Source organism: Pipra filicauda, unplaced genomic scaffold (genome assembly GCF_003945595.2).
Source record: "Pipra filicauda isolate LSUMZ 115617 unplaced genomic scaffold, ASM394559v2 scaffold1079_size30818_pilon, whole genome shotgun sequence".
Classification (NCBI taxonomy): domain Eukaryota; kingdom Metazoa; phylum Chordata; class Aves; order Passeriformes; family Pipridae; genus Pipra; species Pipra filicauda.
The window spans coordinates 23,150-30,818 of NW_024103517.1; positions in this window are offsets into that span (position 1 = coordinate 23,150).

Below are 7,669 nucleotides of genomic sequence, written 5' to 3' on the forward strand. Positions count from 1 at the left end.
CTTGTGATTTTGGAATTGGGATAGGAATTTTGGGGCTGGAGGAGCACCTGTGGGACTGGGATTGGGAGTGTGAGGGTGGAGCTGGAAAGTCGCAGAGCTGGAGCCAAGCTGAAGATCCTGCAGTGAGAACCTGGAGCAGCTTCCCGTGGCGGCGCTGGCAAGATGCAGAGCTACTGCTGAGAGAGCAGAGCTGGCAGTGCAATAAAGCTTGTGGGTCTGGAGCTGAAATCACTGAGGGGCTGGGGTAGGGACAGGGTTTGGGCTTGGGACTGTAACACTTGGGGCAGTGATCAGAGCAATCACTGTGACATAGGGCCTGTGGCACCGTCGCTGCAATGGCTGTGTGTGTGTTATAGGGATTGATGGGTGGGAACGTGGATTGGGTGGGAGAGCTGAAATCAGTCTAGGGCTGGGCTTGTGTCTTTGGAATTGGGATAGGAATTTTGGGGCTGGAGGAGCACCTGGGGACTGGGACTGGGAGTGTGAGGGTGGAGCTGGAAAGTCGCAGAGCTGGAGCCAAGCTGAAGATCCTGCAGTGAGAACCTGGAGCAGCTTCCCGTGGCGGCGCTGGCAAGATGCAGAGCTACTGCTGAGAGAGCAGAGCTGGCAGTGCAATAAAGCTTGTGGGTCTGGAGCTGAAATCACTGAGGGGCTGGGATAGGGATGGGTTCTGGGCTTGGGACTGTAACACTTGGGCAGGAATCCGTGTGGGGAGGAGATAGGTCCTGTGGCACCGTTGCTGAAATCTCTATGCAGCTGGAAATGGGATTGTAAATTGGAAATGTGGACTGAGAGGCTGGGGCTGACATCAGCATAATGCTAGGATTGCATCTGTGGAGCTGGGAGAGTGTCTGGAGCTCAGATAGGGCCTGTGGCACCGTCGCTGAAATCCCTGAGTGGCTGTGGCATAGGGATTAATGGGCGGGAATGTGGATTGGGTGGGTAGAGCTGAAGTCAGTCTAGGGCTGGGCTTGTGATTTTGGAATTGGGATCGGGTTTGTGGGGCTGGAGGAGCACCTGGGGGACTGGGACTGGGATTGGGAGGGTGGGGCTGGAAAGTCGCAGAGCTGGAGCCAAGCTGAAGATCCTGCAGTGAGAACCTGGAGCAGCTTCCCATGGCGGCGCTGGCAAGATGCAGAGCTACTGCTGAGAGAGCAGAGCTGGCCGTGCAATAAAGCTTGTGGGTCTGGAGTTGAAATCACTGAGGGGCTGGGATAGGGATGGGTTCTGGGCTTGGGACTGTAACACTTGGGCAGGAATCCGTGTGGGGAGGAGATAGGTCCTGTGGCACCGTCTCTGAAATCTCTATGCAGCTGGAAATGGGATTGTATATTGGGAATGTGGACTGGGCGGGAGAGCTGAAATCATTCTAGGGCTGGGCTTGTGATTTTGGAATTGGGATAGGAATTTTGGGGCTGGAGGAGCACCTGGGGGACTGGGACTGGGAGTGTGAGGGTGGAGCTGGAAAGTCGCAGAGCTGGAGCCAAGCTGAAGATCCTACAGTGAGAACGTGGAGCAGCTTCCCGTGGCGGTGCTGGCAAGATGCAGAGCTACTGCTGAGAGAGCAGAGCTGGCCGTGCAATAAAGCTTGTGGGTCTCGAGCTGAAATCACTGAGGGGCTGGGGTAGGGACAGGGTTTGGGCTTGGGACTGTAACACTTGGGCAGGAATCCGTGTGGGGAGGAGATAGGGCCTGTGGCACCGTCGCTGAAATCCCTGTGTGGTTGGAATTGGGCTTGTAAATTGGGAATGCAGACTGGGAGGCTGGGCCTGAAGTCAGTATAGTGCTAGGATTGCATCTCTGCAGCTGGGAGAGTGTCTGGAGCTCGGATAGGGACTGGCACCGTTGCTTAAAAACCTGTGCAGCTGTGGACTAGTGATTGATGGGCAGGAATGTGGACTGGGCGAGGAGAGGTTAAATTAGTCTAGTGCTGGGTTTGTGAGTTTTGAATTGGGCTAGGGTTTGTGGGGCTGGAGGAGTAATTGGGGGACTGGGAATGGGAGTGTGAGGTTGGAGCTGGAAAGTCACAGAGATGGAGCCAAGATGAAGATCCTGCAAGATTTGGAGCTGCTACTGAGAGAGCAGAGCTGGCAGTGCAATAAAGCTTGTGGGTCTCAAGCTAAAATCACTAAGGGGCTGGGATAGAGCTGGGGGCTAGAATATGGACTGGATACTTTGGTCAGGGACTGTTGGTTTTGAGTAGAAATTACTGTGGGATTGGGATTGTATTTTTGTGCACTCTGGGGAGTCTAGTAATTCTATTGCAAGCCATTGGAGGGAACTGGGAGTACTGGGTAAAGTCAGCTGTTCTATGGAGAAGGCCCAGGTGTTAACAATGAGGGGGAGGAGGGGCCAGGGATTGGGCTGAGGCCCCTTGGCTGTTGTTCGGAGTCAGGAGCTGTACCAGGACTTCTTAGACCGTGACTCAGGTGAGTCTGTTTCAATTTCACCTTTACAGTCCCTTCCTACTGTCCCCAGTCCCTCCCCACTGTCCCCAGTCCCTCCTGAGTCCTTCCCAGTTTCTCCCAAGTACCCCAAACCCCATCCCAGTGCAGTCAGTCCCCTCCCTGTTCCTTCCCCAGTGCCTCCACTCCTTCCCAATTGCTCCCACTGCAGCCCAGTCCCATCCCAGTCCATCCCTTGTAACCTCAGTCCAACCAAGCTCCATGCACAGTTCCCTCCAGAACCTCCCCAGAGCTCCCAGTCCTTCCCAAGTTGTTTCAAACCCATTGCAGTCCCACCCCAGTTCCCCCCCCAATGATCCCACTTGCTCCCAAGTGCCCTCAGTGCAGCCCAGTGCCAACCCAGTGCCCCTGGTACCACCCCAGTGCCCTCAGAAGCATCCTAGTTCTCTCAGTCCCATCCAAGTACCTCCAGTCCTTCCCCACTGCATCGCACTGCTCCCGGTCCCTCCCAAGTGCATTAAACAGCCATCATCAGTGGCCCCAGTCCCATCCAAGTCCCTCCTAAATGATTCCTAGTCCCTCCCCAGTGCTTCCAATCAAATCCCAGTCCCTCCCCAGTCCCTTCCCAGTACAACTGCATCCCATCCCAGTGACAGCAGTCCCATCCCAGTGGTCCAAGTCCCTCCCCAGAGATTCTCAGGCCCATCCCAGGCACGCTCTCCAGTCCCCTCCCCAGTCCTCTCACAGTCCCCTTGCAGTCCCTTCCCAGTCCTATCCCAGTCCCTGCAGTCCCTTTCCCAGTGCTCCCAGTCCCATCCCACTTCCCTCCCAGGTGACCTCAGTACCATCCCTGTGCCCACCCAGCGCATCTCAATCCCATCCCAGTCCCTCCCCAGTGTGTTGTGCTCCTTTTCCCTGTGCATCCCATTCCCATCCCAGTCACTTTGCAGTCCCTCCCTGCTCCCTCCCCAGTTCCCCCAGTCCTAGCCCAGTGCCACCAGTGCTCCCAGTCCCACCCCAGTGCCCCCACTCCCAGCCCAAATCCCCCCAGTGCCCCCAGTCCCTCTCCAGTGTCCCCAGTCCCATCCCCATCCCTCCCCACTGCCCCCAGTCCCTCCCAGTGCATGCCAGTCCTTTTCCCCGATGCAGCCCACCCTCCCTAGAACAGCCAAGTCCCATCCCAGTTCCCTCCCCAGTGCTCCTGACCCCATCCCCAGCCCTCCCGTGACCTCAGTCCCTCCCCAGGGCATCCCGGTTCTTTCCCCCTGGGCATCCCAGTCCCATGCCAGGCCCACTCCCCAGTCCTCTCACAGTCCTCTTGCAGTCCCTCCCCAGTCCAATGCCAGTCCCTGCCGTGGCTTTCCCGTTGCTCCCAGTCCCTCCCCACTGCATTCCGCTCCTTTCTCCCATGCATCCCATTCCCATCCCAGTACCATCCCAGATCCCTTCCCAGCCCCCTCGCCGTCCCTCCCTGCTCCCTCCCCAGTTCCTCCAGTCCTAGCCCAGTGCCACCAGTGCTCCCAGTCCCACCCCTGTGCCCCCACTCTCATCCCAGTCCCTTCCCACTTCTCTCAGTGCAAGCCAGCGCACCCATTCCTTCCCAAGTGTCCTCCTGCAGTGCAACTCAGTCCTTCCCCAGTTTGCCCAGTCCCAGCCCAGGCCTTTCCCACTGCCCCCAGTCCCATCCCAATTCCCTCCCCAGTGATCCCAGTCCCTTCCCAGTGGTGGCCCAGTGTGTCCTAGTGCCTCCCCAGTGCCTCTCAGTCCTATCCCAGTGCCTCCAGTCCCTCCCCAGAGAATCCCCGTCCCAGTCCAGTTCCCCCAAGTGCCCCCAGGGCCTCTCCAGTGCCCTCAGTCCCGGCCCAGTCCCTCCCCAGTGCATCTCACTCCTATCCCAGTGCCCCCAGTCCCACGGTTCCCCAGTCCCTCCCCAATGACCCCCACTCCCATCCCAGTGCTCCCAGTCGTCCCCCCCCGCCCCCCGAAATTCTCAGTCCCACCCCAGTGTCCTTACTCCCAGCCCAAATCCTCCCAGGGCCACCAGTCCCTCCCCACTGCCCCCAGTGCCTCCAAGTGCATGCCAGTCCTTTTCCCCGATGCATCCCACTCCCTCCCTAGAACATCCAAGTCCCATCCCAGTTCCCTCCCCAGTGCTCCTGACCCCATCCCCAGCCCTCCCGTGACCTCAGTCCCTCCCCAGGGCATCCCGGTTCTTTCCCCCTGGGCATCCCAGTCCCATGCCAGGCCCACTCCCCCGTCCTGCCACAGTCCTCTTGCAGTCCCTCCCCAGTCCAATGCCAGTCCCTGCAGTGGCTTTCCCGTTGCTCCCAGTCCCTCCCCACTGCATTCCGCTCCTTTCTCCCATGCATCCCATTCCCATCCCAGTACCATCCCAGATCCCTTCCCAGCCCCCTCGCCGTCCCTCCCTGCTCCCTCCCCACCTCCCCCAGTCCTAGCCCAGTGCCACCAGTGCTCCCAGTCCCACCCCTGTGCCCCCACTCTCATCCCAGTCCCTCCCCACTTCCCCCACTGCAACCCACCACCTCCTTTCCCTCCCAAGTGTCCTCCTGCAGTGCAACTCAGTCCTTCCCCAGTTTGCCCAGTCCCAGCCCAGTCCCTCCTAAGTCATTCCCAGTCCCTCCCCAGTCCCTTCCCAGTACAACTGCATCCCATCCCAGTGACAGCAGTCCCATCCCAGTGGTCCCAGTCTCTCCCCAGAGATTCTCAGGCCCATCCCAGGCACGCTCTCCAGTCCCCTCCCCAGTCCTCTCACAGTCCCCTTGCAGTCCCTTCCCAGTCCTATCCCAGTCCCTGCAGTCCCTTTCCCAGTGCTCCCAGTCCCATCCCAGTTCCCTCCCCACTGACCTCAGTCCCATCCCAGTGCCTGTAGTCCCACTGTCCCCAATCCCTCCCCAATGACCCCTGTCCCATCCCACTTCCCCCAGTCCCTCCCCTGAGAATTCCAGTTGCAGTCCAGTGCCTCCAGTGCCAGCCCAGTTCTCCCCAGTCCATCTCCAGTGCCCTCCGTCCCATCCCAGTCCCTCCCTACTACCCCCAGTCCCTCTCCAGTGCCCCTAGTCTCAGCCCAGTGCCTCTAGTCGCCCCCAGTGCATCCAACCCCCGTGAAGTGTCCCCAGTCCCATCCCAGTCCCTCCCCACTGCCCCCAGTCCCTCCCCAGTGCGTTGTGCTCCTTTCCCCTGTGCATCCCATTCCCATCCCAGTCACTTCGCAGTCCCTCCCTGCTCCCTCCCCAGTTCCCCCAGTCCTAGCCCAGTGCCACCAGTGCTCCCAGTCCCCCCCCAGTGCCCCCACTCCCAGCCCAAATCCCCCCAGTGCCCCCAGTCCCTCTCCAGTGTCCCCAGTCCCATCCCCATCCCTCCCCACTGCCCCCAGTCCCTCCCAGTGCATGCCAGTCCTTTTCCCCGATGCATCCCACTTCCTCCCTAAACATCCAAGTCCCATCCAGTTCCCGCCCCAGTGGCCGAACCATCCCCAGCCCCGCTGTGACCACCTCAGTCCCTCCCCAGGGCATCCCGGTTCTTTCCCCCTCTGCATCCCAGTCCCATGCCAGGCCCACTCCCCAGTCCTGTCACAGTCCTCTTGCAGTCCCTCCCCAGTCCAATCCCAGTCCCTGCAGTGGCTTTCCCCTTGCTCCCAGTCCCTCCCCACTGCATTCCGCTCCTTTCTCCCATGCATCCCATTCCCATCCCAGTACCATCCCAGTTCCCTTCCCAGCCCCCTCGCTGTCCCTCCCTGTTCCCTCCCCAGTTCCCCCAGTCCTAGCCCAGTGCCACCAGTGCTCCCAGTCCCACCCCTGTGCCCCCACTCCCATCCCAGTCTCTTCCCACTTCCCCCACTGCAACCCACCACCTCCTTTCCCTCCCAAGTGTCCTCCTGCAGTTCAACCCAGTCCTTCCCCAGTTTGCCTAGTCCCATCCCAGTCCCTCCTAAGTGATTCCCAGTCCCTTCCCAGTACAACTGAGGTCACTGGAGAGGTCCTGGGGGCACTTGGGGGAACAGGGCTAGGACGGGGATTCTCTGGGGAGGGACTGGAGGCACTGGGATAGGACTGAGAGGCACTGGGGAGGCACTAGGACACCCTGGGGCACCACTGGGAGGGGACTGGGATCACTGGGGAGGGAATTGGGATGGGACTGGGGGCAGTGGGAAAGGACTGGGGTGGGACTGGGCAAACTGGGGAAGGACTGGGTTGCACTGCAGGAGGACACTAGGGAAGGAACGGGTGCACTGGCTTGCACTGAGAGAAGTGGGAAGGGACTGGGATGAGAATGGGGGCACTGGGGTGGGACTGGGAGCATCTCCAGTGCCCTCAGTCCCATCCCAGTCCCTCCCTACTACCCCCAGTCCCTCTCCAGTGCCCCTAGTCTCAGCCCAGTGCCCCTAGTCGCACCCAGTGCTTTCAACCCCCATTGAAGTGTCCCCAGTCCCATCCCAGTCCCTCCCCACTGCCCCAGTTCCTCCCCAGTGCGTTGTGCTCCTTTCCCCTGTGCATCCCATTCCCATCCCAGTCACTTTGCAGTCCCTCCCTGCTCCATCCCGAGTTCCCCCAGTCGGAAATGATCATCCCAGAGGGATGATCGGGGCGGGGGCCACGTGTCAAACTGCTCAGATCTGGTGTCTGGTTTTCTTTCTCTCAGTTGACTCCGAGTAGTCTGACGATGGCAGGAACCTCTGAGGCAGCCCAGGTGCCCCTCCTCTGCATCAAAGATGGCATCGCATCCCCTGCTCTCGGAAAGATAAGTGCAGGGCAAAGACCCAGCGAGGGGTTGGGAGTGGGTGCAAGTCTGTGCCTCGCCTGGAGGGATTTTTGCAATTATTCTGGTGCAGGGGGTATCCTGTGACAGGTTATTTGGATGCATCAAAGGAAGGGCTTACTTTTTATCATTGGATTCCTGTGTGCAGGGCAGAGCAGTTCTGCTGTGTGTCACGTCTTTTCTCTCGTGCGTGTTTTGTGTCACATGGTGTGTGTGGTCACAGGTGTGGGGTGTCTCACTTGGGGTCAGCCTGGAACTGCTCTGCCCTGCTCCGTGGATCAGTGTGTGGCTGGAATATGGCTCGGAGTCTGACGTCAACATGTCAGTTCCCTTAGACAGTGGAGCCGATGGCTGTCCAGTCTGTGAGCAGGATGGTCTTGTGATGCCCTGCTTGGGGGTATAGAGTCCTGGCTAGGTGGAGTAGGAAGCAGTGTCTAGGGTTTAGAGGTTTTTGGCTTTCCCTGTGAGCAATCCCTAAATGTTTGAGA